Below are 5,280 nucleotides of genomic sequence, written 5' to 3'. Positions count from 1 at the left end.
AATCTTTCTATATGTTCCTAGTTCTTCCTGGCCCTATGCTGATCAACCAGTTTCCTCATCTAGCAGCATGTAACAGGCTCTGAATACAACCTGGTTTAATATTTAGTCAATTTGTATGATTCTCATACCTCTTTCCTGTATCAAAAAATATTGAACTTCTGTTTATGCTCAAGACGGACATAGGGTAAAGAACACTGGTTCTTTATTATCATCACTAAATGCTGACTCAGTCACTAATGATGCAATTTCCTGTTTAATAAGTTGCTTATTCATATTCAATGAGAGAGCGCAGTCTTATGTCTGGATCTCTGATAGGAGAGGATGATGATAAATATACTTTAAAACTTTGGATAATGCAGGCAGCTCACAATGAATTACAATGTTAAATCTCATTTAAGCAGCTATTACTCAGAGTGCTATATGAGTCATTCTTTGCAGTTGTGGGGACAGAAAAAATATTTTTTCTCCCATCTTTCTAAGTTCTTCCGACTGGAATAATAATAAAATTAACATGAGACAGATTAATAGGAGAACATGTCCAAACATATTTCATATGTACATAGTGGGGTACAATAAGAAAAGGAGACTCCAGGACACATTGGGCAGTTGAGGCATATATATATGCCATTATAGGCTAAGAAGGGGGAGGCAGGGGCCTAGGATTTCAAAGGGAAAGTAGACAAGTCACAGGTAGATGAGAAAGAGCAAACATGTGGTAGACAAATTTTTGCTGGGCCACCCAGAAACAATGGGACACAGAGGGGAGTCTAACAAATAGGCTTTGCTAGATTTCTCCCTGTCTACCACATATATTCATATATGCTAAGGTGAATATGTTAACATGAATAGATAAGGTGAATAGGTCCCTTCCTTTAAGAAGGTATTTCTTTAGATAGGTAAAGGGAAGAGTTAAAGTTTCTTTCTGAGTCTTTCGTTTCTTAAAAATAACCAGTTTAGAATAATTAATGTTCCAAAAGGCGTATTTTGGGGTGATAAACTCTGACCTCCCTCACAGTTAATTAGCAAATCTGGAATTCTTTGTCTTTTCACTCCAAATTTCAAAATGCCCAACTAATATCATTTAGGGGTTGCCACCTCTCTAGGAGTGAAAAGATAACATGTTTATCTTTTTTATTTTTTTAAATTAAGTTTATCGGGGTAACACTGGTTAATACAATTATATAATTTTCAGGTATACATTATCATTTGACATCTGTATATTCTATTGTGTGTTTACCACCCAAAGTCCAGTTTCCTTCAGCTACCATATATTTGATCCCCTTTACCCACTTCACCCTCCCGATACCCCTCTATATTTGACCCCTTTTACCCTGCCTACCTCCCTCCTCCTCCCCCAAACCCTACCCTCTGGTAACCACTAGTCTATAGTCCATGTCCATGAGTTTCTATTCATTTGTCCTGTTCATTTGTTGCTTTTAGGTTTATATCACACATATAAGTGATATCATGTGATTTTCAACTTTTTCTGTCTGGCTTATTTCCTTAGCATGATTGTCTCGAGGTCCATCCATGTTGTTGCAAATAGCAGTATTTCATCTCTTCTTATGGCTGAGTAATATTCCATTGTATATATGTACCACAGATTCTTTAGCCAATAATCTATTGTAGGACACTTTGGTTGCTTCCATGTCCTGGCCACTGTGAGTAATGCTGCTATGAACATCAGTGTGCTAATTTCTTTACGGATATGAGTTTTCAAGTCTTTGGGGTAAATCTCCAAGGACAGCGTGTTTAAATGTTTCATTAAAAAACTATTAATGTCAGGGCTACATATTAAGTAAACTTAAGCCTCTTTTTTCCTCTCCTCAAAACACACAAATTGGTCATTCAAAATTTAAGACAAAGATCTCATTTTATAAAATTTGCTTCAGATTCCATTTTATCTCGGACCACTGGACTAAGCTGTTTGGTACTCACAAAATTGCCACACTCCCACTCTTCCTGTTTCTCACCTCCCAGTCCCCCGACTGCCCCACAATTTATAAATACCAACATTTGCTCTTCTATCTCAAGATTATGAGTCTGGTTCTCATTTCCTAGCTCTAGCCCTCAACTTCTGCACCTTTCCCTGAGGATCTCATTAAAAACTATGATTTGAGTTCCCAGTTCTAAAAACAATAAACTTTAAACAGTTAAATTAAAAGAATATTTTTTCAGGCTTCATGGTTTTCAAAGTGTTACCAGAAGTGTTTTATTTGATCTCCAGAACAATGCCGGGAAGCAAGCAGGACAGGTATTAGTTATTTCCTGCAGAGAAGAACGTAGGTTTGGAGACAATGGGAGATGCTCAAAATAAAATGGCCTATCAAAATCTTCTGACTTGATTCAGTGTTGATTTTCTTTGCACAGTCTGAGTTCTCCAGATCATGAGAACCTTAGTTGTCAAAGAAATGTGATTAAAATCTCTTTTAAAAGTCTTGTCTTTTCTAAGATCCCTCTATAATCAGGTTCAATTTTATTTATATTGACTAACCTCACACTAGTCTCAACCTATGCTTTGTACTGATTTAAGGAGCTTGTTTGTTCCTTCTTTTATTTATTCATTCAACTATATACAGTGACAGACCGGGGTATGATTAAGAAGATCTTTTATGCCATGGCTAAGAGTCTGACTTTATTTTTGAAGCTACTGAGATTGGAGAGGAAGAGACAGAAAGGAGAAAATGCATTTATTAAAGAAGTGGCATCTACAACACTTGGTTAAATATTAGATATGTGAGTTGGGGGTAGCTGCTGAGGGAAAAGAAAGATAATGGAATTACCAGTCATGCTAATCTTTGAGATAAGAAACACAGAAGGAGGGGACAGATTTAAGAGAATAAATAATGAGTTCAATTTTAGGCATTTTGGGTTTAAAGTGACAGTGAAATATTCAGAAGAGGTGTCCAACAGAAAACTGAACAAACATTTTCCACTAGGTTAGACTGTAGTGAGAAACAAGCCCCAAATATCATTAGTGTACAATAATCAAAGTTTATTTCTTGCTTAGAATACAAATCAGCTGCTGCAATTCTGTTGGATTCTACTCATTTTTGTTCCATGTGTTGTCTACATTCTTGGATCATGGCCAAGATAGTAGCCTTTATTTAGGGCATGCCCAGAGCCAGCCTTGCAAAGACATTTTAAGTTTCTGCTCAGCTGTATCCAATGTCACATCTATTTACATCCTATAAGCTGAAGCAAGTCACATAGCCAAGGTCGATAGCGATGTGTAGGAAAGTGCTTCCCACAGGGAGAGCATTGCTAGTCACATGGTAAACAATCCAGGAAGTATGATCCACTTTCAAGAAGAGGAAGTGAATAATTTGAGATGATAGTACAAATCTACCACAAGTCTGGAAGTAAGCAGCATGGTCTATATTAGATACAGAAATTTGAGAATCATCATGCTTGCCTTAGAAGCCATGGGAATGCACAAAAGCACAGAAAGTATTTTAGATTTGTGAGAAGAGACGCATTAAGGACAAAACAATTCTCTACACATGCCTCCATTGTGCCATTGCTCATAATGTTGCTTTATCCAAAATACCCTTCTTTTTACTCCCATATCCAAATTTTGTTTATAATAATGTGGTAGACAGTAGTGTCATTTTCAAAACATCTTCTTAACAACACCCTGACTTTTTTTTATATTTCCTCTCTCTATTGTTCAGTTTTGTTAGGTGGTAACTCTAGCTGTTTGCTTTTCTGTCTCAGTAGCCAAGGGAGTCACCAAAGACTTTTTTTACTATCTCTTTCCTTTTACCATCCTGTATTGTCAAGGAGTGAATGGGTTGCATAAACTCAACCAGCTGGATATTTCTGAGTGGGAATTTGACTCCTAAATGACACAAGGAGAGTTAGAGTTCATTGAACCTAGCAGTAGAATCAGTTCCTATAGTACCAATTTCCTATCGCTCTCCAGCAGCTTTGATTTCTACCCATTTTAAAGTCTGCTACCCTGAACAAACCCGATCCCGTCTGATCTCAGAATCTAAGCAGGGTCAGGCCTGGTTACTACTTGGATGGGAGACCACCTAGGAAGACCAGGTGCTATAGGCATAAAAAAATTAAAAAGTAAGGGATTGTAAACTGACAAAATCCTTGCAACCTGTGAGGTCAACCAAGGGTTGCCTCGCCAAAAAATAAAATAAAGTATGGTACTCTTGCTTTCCCAACAAATCTGTGCACTCCTGATATCCTTAAAATAAAGCCTATTTTCCTTAAATTAGTTAGAGCTGGTATATTAATCAGTGCAGGTTGCCATAACAAAATACCATAGTCTGAAAGGCTTTAATAACAGAAACTTATTTTCTCACAGTTCTGGAGGCTGGAAGTCTGAGATCAGGGAGCCTGCATGGTTGGGGTCTAGCTAGAGTTCACTTCCTGACTTGCTATGTCCTCACATTGCAGAGAGGGAAGATCTTTCTCTCTTCTTCTTGGAATAAGGCCATAGTCCTGTCTGATTAGGGCCCCACCTTTATGACTTCATATAATCTTAATTACCTCCTAAAGACACTATCTCTTGATACAGTCATATTGGAAGTTAGGGATTCAATGTATGAATTTTGAGGATGACACAATTCAGTCCAGAGAAGTTGGTATCTACAGCTTCCAATTCAAGTATCCAAATGAATACAGATAGAATTCCACTTATTCCATAAAGCCTAAACTACTCTAGCTCTCACACATTTTCGTCCCTTTACTAGATTCCTTTACTTTAAATTATTTTTACTAATTGTGGTGCCTAGTATATATCTTATTCTTACTTTTTCTTTCCTTAGTGTCATAGCCTTAAAGATAATCTAAGTCAGTGGTTCTCTTACCTGGTGGCATGTTAGAATCATTGGGAAGTTATTTCTAACTTTGCCAGTGCCCCAAGCTGCCCCCATGCTAATTGAATCAAATCTTTTAGGGTGAGACAGATATCACTATTTTCTTTAGCATTCCCCGGGGGATTCCAATGTGCAATCAAGTTTGAAAAGTAATGAGGTAGTTCAAATTCACTCAAGTGGAAAATTGGGTTGTTTCATGTCTTAGATTTATCCCCTTAACCTGATCATAAATCCCTAGAAACAGAAATTCCTGCAGGTACTTGTTAAGAATAACATAGTTATTCATGACGGATGCATATTTAGAAAATAATATAAGCTGCATTATCTAGTGGTCCATTAATCATTTCTAACAGGTGGCTTAAAAAAATACCCCTGCTTACACCTCCCCTGCTCCCTAGTCAGATTTATTATTAGCAGGAGAGGCCTGAGCTTCATGAACAGCCGT

General features: G+C 37.3%; 1 pseudogene; it reads left to right on the top strand.

Moving 5' to 3' along the window:
* Positions 1–3,944: 3,944 nt before the first annotated feature.
* Positions 3,945–4,062, top strand: LOC112474928 (annotated as a pseudogene).
* The last annotated feature ends 1,218 nt before the right edge of the window (positions 4,063–5,280 follow it).

Source organism: Pteropus alecto, unplaced genomic scaffold (assembly GCF_000325575.1).
Source record: "Pteropus alecto unplaced genomic scaffold, ASM32557v1 scaffold7, whole genome shotgun sequence".
Taxonomy (NCBI): Eukaryota; Metazoa; Chordata; class Mammalia; order Chiroptera; family Pteropodidae; genus Pteropus; species Pteropus alecto.
Note: the sequence above shows the minus strand (reverse complement) of the source record. Positions and strands in the feature narration are given on the sequence as shown.